Genomic DNA, 16,653 nt, shown 5'->3' on the forward strand with positions numbered 1-16,653 from the left:
TATGGCTGTTCAGTACAGAAGACACTGGGTTGTGTTTTATCAAACCATTTTACCTCTTCAATCTGTAAATTCAGCCAGAGTAATTTTTTATAATATGAGCAAGCCAAAGGAATAATAAGCAAATGCAGCCCTGTGTACTCTGGCAGCAGTAACCCATCAGTATTACAGCAGCAGAAAATTGCAAAGAAATTCAGACCTGAAGCCACCCATTACTGACTCGAACATGGTTACCTACAATCTGGAGGAACAGCTCTCTCCATTTCACCCAGGATGGATCATAATTGCAGGCCAGGAGGTTATAGATTCTTTGTCTACCTACGTTTGCTTATGCTAAGAATTCAGGCATTTCCTCCCCCACTTCTCTCTCTGTGTCTTTCTTTCACGCACACACATGCACCTTAATCCAAAGGAAAGCAAAATGCTGGATGTATTTCCAGGCCAATGAAATTCACTCTACATTTTCTATAATTAATCCTGCTGAGAAACTCATTTTGAAAGCAGGATTTTTTTTTTTCTCGAAGAGACAGGAAAACAGATTAATTCCTTGGCAACAAAATTCTAATTAATTGAAAAAGTGGCCCTATACTTTGCTTCTTTTTGCTGTTGAAATGATATTACTGATGCCATGTAGAAAATCAGGTGGTTCTTCCTCTTTAATTATAGAAGTAAGAATTAGGGTTATTATTGACTCTGTACAAGTGTTTATCTTGCTCCATGGCTCACTGATTACTAGACTAAATGATTTGGAAAGAGCATGAGGACTCTCTGTAAACATTGCACAAGCAGTGATTATCTCCTAACTGATAGGCTGCCAATCATCTAGTAAAACAGCCCAGTTTTAATTTATCATCACATTTCTTCCCCTCAGCTTTGTCTGCAGCCTCAATAATGCAGAAAGAAAAGGACAGAAGTCCTTTCAAACATATCTGATCTTCATGAAAACCATTTCCAATCACAATCCATTTTTTATTGAAATAAGTGCCAACAGTAACTCATTAATCAACAACTGTAGGCCCTCATTGCAAAGCACCTTTGTCTCATTTAAACATATTCACAAATCTTTGCTCGTTCTTAACTATGTTGACTTTCTAATATTAATTCATGAATTGCAACACTTTGGTCTATCCTGTTTAAATAAGTACTCCCTCCCTCCCAATAAGATGGGCACAATCCTATTGCTTGAGTTTCAATTTAGAGGCAAGCAAAATCCTATTTTTTTATACATTGTAGTGGATGCCAGAAATTAGGTGAAACCATGACCATTAATATGTGAATAGTGACAATTCCAAATTAATTTTGTGAATGCTTGAAGCTGTGGGTGGGTGAACACACACACACACACACACACACAATTACACTTATTTCCCTCTCAGTATTCAGTGAATACGGACAATCACAATAAGGTGACTGTCAGCATTCACCTAATTCTATAAATTGTCAGACATTTACAAAAAAATAATCTAAGATTGTCAGTACTCCCTTGCAAAGGCTTATGTATGTTAGGGTCAAACTAGTTGTGATGTGGGGGCTGCATTTTAGAGCTGCCCACATCATTTTCTTTCTGAAACTGTAGCTGTGCAGTAGGGGCTATTTGGTTTGGAACCACAGTGTCAGAAGAAAGTGAATTTTAAACCTTTGCCTCCATGTCACAACCCCAAGTCAAATAACTCTCCCACTCCTCTAGCTCCTATTAGTTGCAAAAGGAATAGCTAGAGTGGGTAACAACGTGGTTTCACCTGGAAGGTGGTTGCATAGGCGATAATGATAATAATAATAATAATAATAATAATAATAATAATAATAATTTATACCCCACCCATCTGGCCAGGTTCCCCCCAGCCACTCTGGGCGGCTTCCAACCAAATATTAAAATACAGAAATCCGTCAAACATTAAAAGCTTCCCTAAACAGGGCTGCCTTGAGATGCCTTCTAAAGGTCTGGTAATTGTTGTTCTCTTTGACCTCTGGTGGGAGGGCATTCCACAGGGTGGGTGCCACTACTGAGAAGGCCCTCTGCCTGGTTCCCTGTAACTTGATGTGCAATTGACTATGCTATGTCAAAGTTACTTGGAAGAGGGCTCTCCCTATTTCAGGTAACAAGTTCAGAAATAAAGGCTAATAACTTTTGAAAGCTGTGCAGATGACCCTGGCATGAAGTCAGACTGCAATGAGTTGCTAAAATAGTGTCCTGGGTTACCACAGAAATGAGTGCGTGCTAAAATGTTATCTATTAAGAATGGTTAAGTTTGAAACATAAAGGATTTGTGTTTTCCCCCTTTTCCATTCCCTGATTTTAGCAAGCTAGTGACAAAAAGAAAAAAGCTCTCAGATCAGCCTAGATTTTGATTAACAAGGCATAAAAAACCACCCATCCTGGTTTTGCTTCTCTCAAGTTCAAGACAATAATTTGAGTAGACGTAGGCAACAGACAGTCATGACAACTACTCATATTAGTGGGACATGCTCTCAAATTTCCCAAGGGTGGTTGGGACAGTGAGAAGCTCAGTGATTAACATATTGTTTGAAGTCATTTCATGCTCATACAAGAACTGTTGGGCAGGTTTGTAAAACAAATGAGTTATTTATATGGATAAGACCAGGCCAGATTTTATATGTGCTAGAAAAAAACTGCTACATTCCAGATCTGGATTTCAGGGATACATTTAATATCAGGCTATCTCTTGAAAAAGAGCTAGCCAGAACATGCAAACATATCTAATCCAGTTTTTTTCAGCATCTTTTATCCATACTTGAGGCAATAAAACTTAACAATTCCATTCTTTTCCCAACGGGGCCTGTTCTTTAAATCTAAACAGTACTTTTTCTTGTATAAGGATTGACACCAGGACTGGGCTGGGGAAGACTATTCCCAGGTAACTAAACTTAACAATACTTATCCCCAAAGATCAGCACCAGTGTCGGATATAGCAATGTAGGACTCTTGACTAAAATGTGGTACAGTGGTACCTCGGTTAATGAACACAATTGGTTCCGGAAGTCTGTTCATAAACTGAAGCGTTCATAAACTGAAGCGAACTTTCCCATTGAAAGTAATGGAAAGTGGATTAATCTGTTCCAGACGGTCCGCAGGGTACTTAAACTGAAGCGTTCGTAAACTGAAGCAAACTTTCCCACTGAAAATAATGGAAAGTGGATTAATCCATTCCATATGGGTCCGTGGAGTACTTAAACTGAAGCGTTCATAAACTGAAGCATGGGTGTAATTGGTTCCGGAAGTCTGTTCATAAACTGAAGCGTTCATAAACTGAAGCGAACTTTCCCATTGAAAGTAATGGAAAATGAATTAATCCGTTCCAGATGGGTCCGCGGTGTTCATAAACCGAAAATTCATAAACCGAGGTGTTCATAAACCGAGGTTCCACTGTATTTGGAAACCCTATCTCCTCCCTTATCTAATGATGAACACAATAGCTATGCACAGGTCTCCAAAACTAATTCAGGACAAAACTACACATAAAAAACAGAGCTACTGCCAAATATGTCTGGTTTGTGTCAATTTCTCTCCCCTCTCCCACCCCACTTCCTAGCAATGTGTAGCACAGTGTGTTGTATCCTGATGGCACTTCCTCTGATGTGCATTTACATGTTAAAGGGAAGAGGGGGGAAACCAAGGACCTTAGTAAAGAAGAAAAGCATGTAGCAGAGGTCAAAGAAAAGGAAGGTGTTCTCTGCTGGAAAACAGGGAGTATAGCTGGAGCTATACTCCCTGTTTCCAGCAAAGAACACCTTCCTTTCCTTACCCAGTCAGTTGGACACTTTTGCCTCTGCCATTGGCCCAGGGAACAGCTCTATCCCAGAAAGATCACCAGCAAGTAAGGCGTATCAGCCTGGTTCCAACTGGATATAAATACCAGTTAACATCTCACCACTCAGTTCTGGCATTGCTAAACTCCTCTCCCTCCACCCCCTTGTCTTGTGTGCCTTGTCCTTGAATTGGTAAGTAGGGCCTTCCACTCTCCCTCCCCCTTTTTTGATGGTGAGTGAGACAAAAATATAAAGTAACAAACAAAGCGCACTTTATAGTTACGTTCTTCAGTTGGAGGCTTCCTTTGCAAATGGGTCATTGAGATACTGTACTACAAACAGGTTGCAAGGGACAGGGTGTTGTGTTTTTACTTGGAATGATTAAATGGGTGTGTGCAGACTATGGGCTGATGCCAAAATCCTGTGGACACTGCAAAAAGAAAACTTGTATGGATGAGGAGCACCAATTCCACAATAAGCATTCACAGAGCAATCAGTGCAATAATATGGATGGAGATTTGGAAGTACTGTGTCCTTGGCTACACACAGTGGCCAGAAAATAATAAGTCACTGCTGTGATGGACCTGCATATGTGAACAAACCCACAGAGTACAAAACTAATCTTGTGTGTATCGTGGAAAATGTAATGAATTACTGCCCAATCCAAGTTGAAACTGGCGCACCAATATCAAATTCAGCCACTCTCCGTTCTGACAGTGATTGAAGATTTACACCCCGACCCTTTCCTTTAGATATGGCAATACATGGAGGTGATACAGTCCAGGTTTTTTTAGCTTCACAATGAAAAGCTGCTTTTTACTTGAAAGGACACAGTGAGCTGTTCTCAGAACAAATGGCCCTTGAAAAGGTGCCAGGATGATTGTTAGCACTATCTATTATACCTCATATTGTGAGCCTGGTATGCCGAGTGTCTCTCCGCCCCCTGTCATTTTAATGGACAACTCTCTATTGTGGCTAAACAAATGTCAGTGCCTTTAGGGGGAACTGCAGCAATCTTTTCGGAATGATGTGCACCTGACTGACAGGCAGGGATCCGTGAGGTTGGGAGTTAGACATAAATTCATACCTGGAAGCAAGACATACAACCATAATTTTCAGTAGATGCAGATTTTTACTCTGCAAAAATGACTTTACAAAGAAGGGTGATTTTGGATGGCAAGGAAATAGATACTACAGAAACATTTATCTCTTTTTTATTGTGTTGCAGCATGACAATATCCTCAAGAAATCTGTTGTTCTTGGGCAAAACCACTGTAGTTATAACACAAAGCAGTTCATCTTGATGGACTCATATATAATCACTGTGAGTAGCAGCATCATTGATCTCTTATAGTGCACTACTGGAAGAGGTACTTCTACCACATGAATGGGTTCCTGGATAATTGTTTCATAGCTACACTATCTCTAGAATTCTGTGTGGGGCAACACTTGAAGAGTGCCCAGGAATTGTAATTAGTACAAAATGTGGCATTAAGGCTGCTGATCCTATATGCGTATTTATTAGTTGCACTGCCTCCCAATGAATTTCAGGTCAAAATCAAGGTGCTATTTCTTACTTGTAAAGCCCTAAAAAGCTTGGTGTTACCACATGGCTATGAGAAGCCTCCAATAACCTAGGAACTTTTAGCACTTTGTAACTAAGCTAGGTTTCACTGCCTGTCCAACTTTCTGAAGCACGTGAATCTGACTTTTGAAGAGTTTGCAAGTAAACCATTTTTAACTTGCCAAACATGTGGGTTTTTTCTGTCCTGGGGAAGCGGGAAACTTTAGAAGGAACTTGGAAGAGCAAATTTGAAAGGTCTAACAGCCTATATTTCCACCCTTTGCTTTCCTGCATTTTTTAATTTTAAATCTGTGCTGGGGTTCTCTCACCAAAGAGTACTCACTCCCAACCTGGATCTTGGCATCCAGGAAATACTCCTTCTATATATTATTTTTCCTGGAACCAACATATTCTACACTGCAGATATGCTACAAGGCATAATTTCAAGCTAGATCTTTTCATTGGCTGACGTAAGGTGGAGTTGGCAAAACCTATAGTTACAGACTGAAGATGGCAATAGGTGGCAGCACTGACATATGGGTAGGAGGCAGAGGTAAGAATGTAGTTTGGTCAGAAGGTGTTTGATATTGTAAACTGAAACTGCCAAACCTGCTCATAGGAACATACAGTAGATGAAAACAAAGCAGGACTTCAGAACTAACAACTGGGCTTTGCTTCAGACTTCTACAAGGTAGGCTGGCTTCAGACTTCTTTACTCAGTCTTGGGAACAGAAGAGCTCTTTCTTAACTCTGCAAGTTAGCTCTGTCGCTTGCAATAATAAACTGAGTTTGAAGATCAAGCCCTCATGGCACACGTCATAACATGGTTCATGACTGCAGTTTGTTACATATTCCAAATTATTACGGTATGCAGGCAGTGGTTAAAGCCTACACTGGACTTTGATGCTACCCAGTGTGTAGCATCCTTCTCGCAGGTTTGTATAAGCAAACCGTTCTTCCCTGGGAACTGCAGCAGCTTAATTATAAAAGCTCTGGTTCTTTCTCAATCTCAAGGGCGAGGGGCTGTGGTGAAATGTGTCATCTCTATATGGAATTAAATCTGCCAGCGGATCAAGCTGTACTCTGAAGACGACTCAGTCAGATGGGTAGTGTCTAAATAAAAGTATTATTATTATTATTATTATTATTATTATTATTATTATTATTATTTCTTCAAGGCATGGTTCCCAGGTGGCAAGCTTACTAGCCTCTCTGCAATGTGGTACATCAAAGTTCACAGGGTATGATGGAGCTATTGATTATGCTCCTGAGACATAGGGTAGAATTCAACATAGCACTAAGGGAAGCATGCATATGGGGAAAGAGGTCTTTCCCCCCCCCTTCCACCCACGTGCCCCCCAAACATGTTCTGGAGGTTTCCCCAACTCTCCAGAGCAGATTTAGGGGGTACAGGGGAGGTTCTGTGGCATGAGCAGCCTTCGTTCCATGAACACAACAATCCCACCCTTTGAGCTACAAAGCAGCATTATCATTTTGTCCCCTTTCCAGGATATGCCTCAGTGATGTTATGCTGAAGTCTTGCATTTGTTTTAGGAGTTTGAAATGTATTTATATTGGGTGCTGTGAAAAACAATCAAAGGATCAAATAGCTCAATGGAGCATTGAGCCATGAATTTAGATCCAAATTGAAGTCTGTTGCAGCACACAACATTCTTCTCACCCTTGGCAGGAAGACAGTGCAATTGCCAATAATTCTTGGAAGATCCCAGTGTTCAAAACTCCCATTGTTTTAGGCGCATTTTGCGACAGGAAATTTCATTAGCGCAGTTTCTGAACTCTGGGTTCAGTACTGCCCCTAAGATTTCAGATTCAAACTGTAGAGTGGAAGGAAAGGAGGGCCTTTTTCTGCCTCCCCACTTCTAGCTACGGTTCTCTCTGAAGACTGGAGAAGAGACCCTCTTAAGAATATTAGGAGAGTGGGCAGGGGAAGGACTAGATCATGTGAAAAATGAATATAATATTTTATCTGCAGTTCATTCATTTTCAGCTTTGTATTCTTGTTATTAAAAAGCGCACCTAGAAATTCTGTTATTGCACCCATAACCTAGATTTAAAGTGCCATTCAGCTCCTAGCTTTCATATCTCAGTTTCTAACACTTGAAGATCCTACAAAATAACACACAATTTCCTCCATTATGTAATGACCGGTCTTTACTAAGTAACTCAATTTGTACAGACCCTGAATATGAACCCAGCAACCCCAGTTACTCTTACTTATAAAGTGGGCTGCAAACATGAACCTATTACTGAGGGTCTTGTTATAATTCTACGCATGCACTTCTAAAAAAGAAAGAAGCCACTCATGAGAGTATTATGAGAACAGGCTTTAAAAGAATGTGTGTGAAACAAACGAATTGTCAGGCATTAGGGAGAAAAGAACTTGGGGAGGAGGAAACAGAACAGATACAGAAGATGAAAGGACAGTTAAATAGATAAAAAGTAGAATCTGGTCAAAATGTATAAAGCATGAGATGCTAAGAACAAAGCAAAAAAAAGACAGCTTTTCAAAAATAACAAGTGGTAAGAGAGAGCAAAGCCAGAAGAAAATAATCTGATAGTATTTTAACACTACTGTAATTGCAAAACAAGGCTGCAATCCTATATGCATGTAAGGTAACTCTCATTGAACTCATTGGGACTTACATCAAAGTAGACATGGATAAATTTGTGCCATAAGAACTGCTTTCTAGAAAAATGTATTTCCTGTGTTCATAATTTGGTGGTGCAATTCTTCAAAAAACAGATGAGTTACATGAAGGATTAAATGGTCATTTGCATGGCAGCAAGCAGCATTATTCACTATAAATCAAGAGAAGGATGAATCCAACCTGGACCTCAGCCATTAATATTGCTAATAAATTCCAAGTTCAGAGAATAATGATATTTTTAAAAATCCTCAGTTGTGTTCATCTCAGTTCTTAGGCCCTTGTTTTGTTAATCCGTTTATAACAATTGAGGTTTTGTAATCATGCTCCTAATGCCAGCAGTGACTTTTTCACAATTATTAGTCGAGGGTAGCTTGTGTTAGAAGTGGTTATTAAAATATGGATGAGTCTGTTACAGATGCAAAGAAGAGGATTGCACATTCTTAAGGCTTTATTGGCCAGCCTGACAGCCGGCACAAAAGCTTCCAGATTAGTTTCCACTTAAAGACATTGTTCTTTTTCCTGATTCTGCTACTTTGGGTGTAATCCTCATAGCAAATTTGAAGGAGATGAATGTACAAATCCACGAACGTACAAGCACTAGCAGCCACCTTTCTCCACACCCCCAGCAGAAACTGAGATAAGCCCTCGGCCAGCAGAAACTGAATTGTCCAGAAAAGGTGTGGGAGCCATATAATGGTACCAAAATGGGGTGGGGTGGGGAGGATAGAATCCTTATTGCACTTTTAGTCTAATAGAAAAGCACAAAACCAAGAATGTGGACACTTGATCACAACAGAAAATCATCCTGCTTGCAAACTGCTCGTTTGCAGCTCTACTACCACTTGATGTGCCGGCAAAACTTTTTGGGGAGTAAAACTGAAAAATGGGCAGAATGCTCTAGTGGAGATGATCCTGCCAGCAGGCTGGATCCTCAGTTTCCCCATGGGCCACTTTGAAGGCTGCCAGATTTGCCCACCTGCCACTCACCTGATGTCACCATAACATCAACCAATCCAACTTCCAAGGAAATAATTGGGAGCACACTATTAAGCTCACTATCCATTCTTTTCTTCCTTCCTTCCTTAACCAGCTTGGATTCAAGCCAGGCTGCAAAAAAAAAAGATTCCTGCAGAAAGCTAAGCTTGCAGTCTGACCGCAGACCACACTTGGGAAAGGATTGTGTGTTCCAGGTAAGGTGTGGGATTTGCTTGGGGATAATGGTTCTATGGAACATATTAGGACCCTTGGTGGGCTTCATCTGGCCTGCAGGCTGCAGGTTCTCCATGTCTGCTCTTTTCAAAATGGCGAGGAGGCATCCCCTTTTTTGTTTTTTTGCCACCACGCACCTAAATGTGGGTGACAAAAATGCCTCCAGACTTTCATGGGGAACAACTAGTCCTGAAGAAGTGAGAGGAGATATTTGGGACAGCTAAAATTTGAACTAGCTCAGCTATATCGGAAGCCTCTTTGTGGAGACATTTTGCCTTGAAAAGCAAGGTATAAATACAGGGCTTCCTGTTTCCGGCGGTGAGAAATGGCTGACTCCTACACGATAGAATCTCAGCCGTGCCGGTAATTCAGGGTTGATATGGGGGTAATTAGCCCTGGCAGACTCCTCAGGGTGGGGGAGGACTGTCTCGTAGCATCAAGGTGCAAGCGGCAGGACGCTGGGTCCCAGAGCACGACATGGCTGGCACTCTCCGAAGTCACTCTCATAGCTGGAAATATCTGCTTGATAAAATAATTAGATTTGGACAATAAACAGACACAGTCTGGACTGAAGAAGACTGAGAAAAAAATCTGCAGACCTGCACAGTCTCTGGTGTTTAAGCTCGGACTTCAAAGAGATTCTCATCATGGTGTTTGGATTACGGGGGTGATTGGTATGTTCTTTTTTTCCTCCTCAATACCTATAATTGTTTTTTTCTATGTCAAGCCTCATTAAGAAAACTAAAAATATTTTTTTGAAAAGTACAGATGGACTTCTATTTATAATTAAGTATTCAATTGCAAGCTTTACTTAGACTTGAAAAACTTGATAAAGATAAAGATAAAAGAAGAAACAAGAAGAAACAAGATGGCACTTGTTAATATGACGCAGCATGGAAAAATGAGAATTCCTCCCTTTTTCAAGGGAAGTGGGAAATGTCGCACTTGCTAGCTGACTTTATGACTTGAGGCAACAATTTGGGATAACATACAGTGCATCTGTTTGCATAATTTCTTCATTATGAGTGAGAGAGAAGGCTAAATGGATGTCTAGCAACCCCCCTTCTAGGGCCCAGAGGGGAAGATTGTGTGGTCTCCGGGAAAGCTGATCGATTGCCAAATGACTTATATCTGTGGAATATAGTTCATTTACATTGCAATATTGTGATGTTCGTGCCCGTCAGTACCCTCAACCTCTTTCCCCTTGGAGCTACCCGCTCTCCCTCCGGAGGCTGCTGGGGTGCTCCCCGTTGCCTGGAAAAGGGTCTGGCTGTACCTCTATGGCTCGAACGGGGTTTCAAAACACTTCTTTTAACCGGTATCGCTGCCACCACCCGGGAGGGTCTCCTTACAGACCTCCGGGACAAGGAATACACGTTCTGCCTGGTAGGGGCAAAGCAGCCTAGGACTGGGTTTAGCAATGCGACCAGAAAGGACCAAGATCCACAAGAAATCTCTTTTAGCTATTTATTATAAAAACAGCTTAAACAAAGTAACATGCAACAGTTCTCAAATAAAGGGAATACAAAGATAAAACAAGAAAAGAATAGCTAACTTACAAGTACAAACTTAGAATAAGGTTGATCCAAGACTGCATCTCTCCATCCCGGCAAATTGCAGTCAAGAGCCATCAGCAGACCTCAGTCTCTCCCGGCTCTTTGAAGACGAACAGGACAGCAGTACCTTGCTGGGCCATTTTGCAAGACAAAAGGACAAAAGGACTCATCTCTAACGGACTTAAATCCCCAGAACTCTTAAGGTGTTCCACGTGGGCTTATGGATCATTATCCAATCTGCGTTAGAGTTGAGGTTTGAATAATCCAATCAAAGAACCTACAACCGTTAGTCTTGTCAATCAAATAGAGGCTACACAGATGTCTTGTGTTTACCCATTAATCAACCTACAGGGCAATTAACGCCTTCAGCTCTCAGAGCACACCGGACAGAGTGTCCTCCCTAATTTCTTATCGCACAGGAATGGGAGATTTCACAGCTGCAAGGTTACACGGGATCAAAGGAGTTAGAAATCTTTCTCTTAAGGTTCAGAAGTTTACTTTCCCAGGCCATTCTCCCTCTCGTTGGCCAAAGTCCCATGAATCTCTGCAGTTCCCATGATGCTCTGTGCCCAAATCCATGACAAATATTGCAAACAGTATGCTCAACAATTTAACGACAGGAAATCAGTAACAACTTAACAATGTGGAAGTTACTGCATCATTAAATTTCAAGCAACAGGCTTGGACAACAATCCAGATTGGAAATAATTTAACAACTTGGGAGTTGCTGCGTCATTAAACTTCAAACGATAGACCTGGACAACAGCCCGGATTGGAAAATTGGAATGAAGTCAGGAAAAGCTGTGCTGGCAAATAGACAGTTGAAAAAATATACATACACAAATAAAGCTGTACTCGATGGATGAAAGGATATATGATTTCTGACATTATTGAGAATTGCATAGCCCGGGACGGAGAACTTTAAAGCGTTAAGATTGGAATGTGGAAAATATGAGAACAACAAGAAGAAGGCAGGAATGAAGATACTGGAGATATACTTCAGAGGTCTAGACTATGGGAAGCCCGAAAAATTAATAATAATTTAGATTGTAATTTGGTTGTTTTTTATTTTAGTTTATTGTTTTTAATCGGATTATGATCATGATTTGATGGTTATGTTAATTGGCTGTTTTTATTGGAAAATCAATAAAAATGGTTTTAAAAAAGAAAAGAAAAACAAGGTATAAATACTTAAAGAAACAAAGGGAGCAATTCCATACCACAACTCTTACAACCCTTTTGCAGAGTTCTGTATATTGTGCTATAAATGTACACTTGATTCTATTTTTTTCTGTGCCCAGTGCTCATATTTTCTCTCATTTCTTAGAAATATTGCATTTTCTGAGCACACAAAACACAATTTTTCACATTTGTGAAAATGCTTTATATCCCTCCCTTCTCATGCATGAAGAATTCAAGAGTACTGCTATTGCTTTTGGGGGTGTTTTTCGTTTTTCTTTTGGAGGAATGATGCTGCTTTAGGACTAGCACTACTTAAGTGCCTTTTTCTCCTCACCAGCTGAGCCTGTGTATTTGTAAACAAACAAATACAAAAATGCAAAGTCTCCAATATTCTTTCTCTTTTAATTCGAGGAATGAGCAGCACAAAACAACACAAAAGAAATAATTCAGATCACTATAAGAAAAGGTGACTTCTCTATCTTCAGGGCTTATAGAGCTTCAGATACTGAAAATATTAAATTTCATGGCACCCTGGTGACAAAAGATACACTTTAACTCTAGCTATTATCGTCTGATCCCAGTCAGACCAGTTCATTCACTTCCATTTCCCTGTCCAGTCAAATAATGTGGAAATATACATTGTACAGACTGCAGTACGGAAGTGGCTGTTAGTACACATCTTTCTGCTTTTGTTTGTGCCATCTTCTTAGCATTCTCTCAGCGTCTTTCCAGCTGTATGCATTAACTTTTAATTAGCATTCCCTCAAACAAAGCAAGAATCCTATTATTAACCACTGGAGGTGTTAATTTGTTTAGGAATCAAGGACTGCCAGGATCTATCTCTCCCTCCTCTATACCTCCACCCTTCTTCTCTAAGCAAAGCTCTGAGACAAATTGATTTGACTGGGGTTTCTTTTTCCCCCTTACAGGATCATGTAACAATTAAAGCAAATAAATGAAATTAAAAGAAAATTGAAATCCGCCCTTTCGACAATACTTCTGATTTAATTTTATTCGTGCTAGTGAATAAAACATGAGATTCTTCCCCAACCTTTGACTGAATGAAGTAAGTTGCCTTGTGCATCATACAGCGCCGCCTGCTGGCTGCTAATCTCTCCAATGTTTGCTTTTGTACTTATCTACCCTTTGAGATGTTCAGTGCCATTAATCACTATTTACTTATCATTACTGAAGTACCTTGAAGCATGTTAGAGCTTGTTTTCCCAGGACAAGGAGCTAAAACAAGACTCTCTAAACCGCAAACTTTATAATCTGAGCTGAGATGAAACAATGAGTGTAGATAATACAGTGCTGGGGAAAGCATGAAACATTCAGAGATAAATGAAGGTTGCAGCAACAATTCCTGTAGTTACTGAGGTCAAACTTATAGCTAAAGAAGGAGTTCATATGAAATATATTTATTGGTTTAACAACAACAACAACAACAACATGTGACAAAGTACAACAGTTCAGGGATGGGGAACCTGTGACCCTTCAAATGTTGTTCAACTCCAACTCCCATCAACTCCTGCCAATATGGCCATTGGCCAATGGTCAGGGATAATGGGAACTGTAGTCCAACAAAAAGACTTTGCCTTAGACCAGGCATAGGCAAACTCAGCCCTCCAGATGTGAAAAGGACCTAGGAGTCTTGGTAGACCACAGACTTGACATGAGTCAGCAGTGTGATGCAGCAGCTAAAAAAGCCAATGCAATTCTGGGCTGCATCAATAGGAGTATAGCATCTAGATCTAGGGAAGTAATAGTACCACTGTATTCTGCTCTGGTCAGACCTCACCTGGAGTACTGTGTCCAGTTCCGGGCACCACAGTTCAAGAAGGATACTGACAAGCTGGAACGTGTCCAGAAGAGGGCAACCAAAATGGTCAAAGGCCTGGAAACGATGCCTTATGAGGAACGGCTTAGGGAGCTGGGTATGTTTAGCCTGGAGAAGAGAAGGTTAAGGGGTGATATGATAGCCATGTTCAAATATATAAAAGGATGTCATATAGAGGAGGGAGAAAGGTTGTTTTCTGCTGCTCCAGAGAAGCGGACACGGAGCAATGGATTCAAACTTCAAGAAAGAATATTCCACCTAAACATTAGGAAGAACTTCCTGACAGTAAGAGCTGTTCGGCAGTGGAATTTGCTACCAAGGAGTGTGGTGGAGTCTCCTTCTTTGGAGGTCTTTAAGCAGAGGCTTGACAGCCATATGTCAAGAATGCTTTGATGGTGTTTCCTGCTTGGCAGGGGGTTGGACTGGATGGCCCTTGTGGTCTCTTCCAACTCTATGATTCTATGATTCTATGTTTTGGGACTACAGTTCCCATCATCCCTGAACACTAGTCCTGTTAGCTAGGGATGATGGGAGTTGTAGTCCCAAAACATCTAGAGGGCAAAGTTTGCCTATGCCTGCCTTAGACCCTTGTAAAAATGGTGTCACCCATACAAAATTATTCAGATGGTCCTGTAGCAGCTTTTAAAAAAAGATCTGTCGCTAAGACACACACTGAACCTCATTCTACAAAAACCTGTGGAGAGGGGGAAGAGAGACCATTTTCAAAAGGGGAAGATGCCCTAAAAGGGAAAATATATCCTGAGCTAGGTGAGTAGGAGAGATCTGTCCTGTAATGCAACATCCCAGGTACAAACAAGTCTGTTTAATACCAAACATAAGGTGTGTTGGTTTGCAACAAACCAGGTGACTCAGTGAGATCTCAGCATCTTATAAATTGACACATAGTGAGTCACTCCCCAAGCCTGCACCTGTCATGCCTTCTCTTCCCATAATGCAGGAGCAGGGAACTTTTATGAGTCTGAGAGCCTGATTACCTGGACTGTAAAGTTCTTGGGGGTGCATTTCAGTAGCAGGTGAGGCCAGACTTCACACACACACACACACACACACACACACACACATACACACCGGTCACATAATACATTCAACACAGATGCACACAATAACACACACTGTAACACCAACAGGGGAGCCCTGTTCACACGGCGAGCTCTTGATCCAAGCTGAACCCTGCATAGCAACATTGATCCACTGCCTTGGCAGTAGATCAAATCAAAACAGATGTGTCAAATGTCCACTCCTGTAGATAATTCATATACTGTATCTGAGTACTGTTTAATGGTGCAATGGCAATCCTAATATTGGCCTTTTCCACTAAATACACAAAAAATTCTAAAAGCTAGAACTGTCAATTTAAGTCTGCTCCTACCACACCCCTCTGTCTTTAAGGCTACACACCACACAGATTGTCACAATCTAAACTTAGGGGCAGCAAATTGCATGGTATATTGTATTTCTATATGGTGGTACCTCGGGTTACAGACGCTTCAGGTTACAGACTCCACCAACCCAGAACTAGTACCTCGGGTTAAGAACTTTGCTTCAGGATGAGAACAAAAATTGCATGACGGCGGCACAGCAGCAGGAGGAGGCCCCATTAGCTAAAGTGGTACCTCAGGTTAAGAACAGTTTCGGGTTAAGAACGGACCTCCAGAACGAAGTAAGTTCTTAACCAGAGGTAGCACTGTACTAAAACAGAAGTTTTATTAAGTTTAAAGTATTCCAGAAATGTCCAGTTTTTTAATTGTACATAATCAATCTATCTCTACACAAAACAATAATTATCTCCAAAAAGAGCACAAAATTTTACGTAAAGAATTATTGCCGCACTTTGATGATAAAAGCACCCAGTTGGTAAAATGCTAAAAGCTTTCCAATGGACAATGAGAGCCTCCAAGGGAGAGGTAAAATGTCTATCTTAGCGGAGTCCACCTTAAAAACCAGATCAGTTTATTCAAGATGAACAGGTTTCTTGGTGAAAATTTCCAGTAACTGTTTTGCCTGTGGGTAAGCCAACCTGTTTCAGGGAGGAAATCTTTGCAGAGGAAATATTTGTTTACCTACATGTATCTTTAGGAATGAGACACAAATATCAAGGCTGATACAAAGCTTGGCAGCAAACTTTGTGGAAATAATAAATGTGTTTGCAAGATTTGTTTGACCAGTTGTGATTCCCAAGATATCTGCCCACAAAACTGGGAATACTTCAGAAACTGAAGATTGCAGCTACCGTATACAGTCATTGTACTGTATATACCGTATATAGTCATTGTACCCACAGTGTAACTCTATTGAACACAATGGGGCAGTTAGGCTGCAACTCTATGCACTTTTACTGGCAGTCTTTCTCATGGTTCGACAGGAATTTTGTCCAGTCCTTTATGTGGGAATATCACAGGTTGAACCTAGAATCTTCTGCACAGAAATCCAAATCGTCTCACAGCGAGCATTAATTTCCAAGAAACATACGGTAACTTAAATTGATGACATGTCTATAGTCAACACCGTTTTCTCCAAAATGATGGAGAAGGCCAGTTCATACTGGTACTATTATGTATAGCAGGAAATCCTGATAGCTGGGTCAGCTGTACTATTGGGCAGTGTGAGGTAGCTGCCTCAGGCAGTAAATGCTGAGGGAGCAGTGATGTCCCATCGGCAGTGTTGAACCAAGATGCAGCTACCAGTCCGGCTGGTTTCTGTACATAAAATGGCTGGGGGTGCCATCTTTTCCTCTGTCTCAGACAGCAAAATGTATTGGGCTGGCCCTGCCTAATTTAAGATTTTTGGACTGTGGTGGTTTAAAAATTCAAGAATGTCTTGAAATCTGCAATACGCATGGATCCAGAGACT

Source organism: Zootoca vivipara, chromosome 1, assembly GCF_965207765.1.
Source record: "Zootoca vivipara chromosome 1, rZooViv2.hap1.1, whole genome shotgun sequence".
NCBI classification, from domain to species: domain Eukaryota; kingdom Metazoa; phylum Chordata; class Lepidosauria; order Squamata; family Lacertidae; genus Zootoca; species Zootoca vivipara.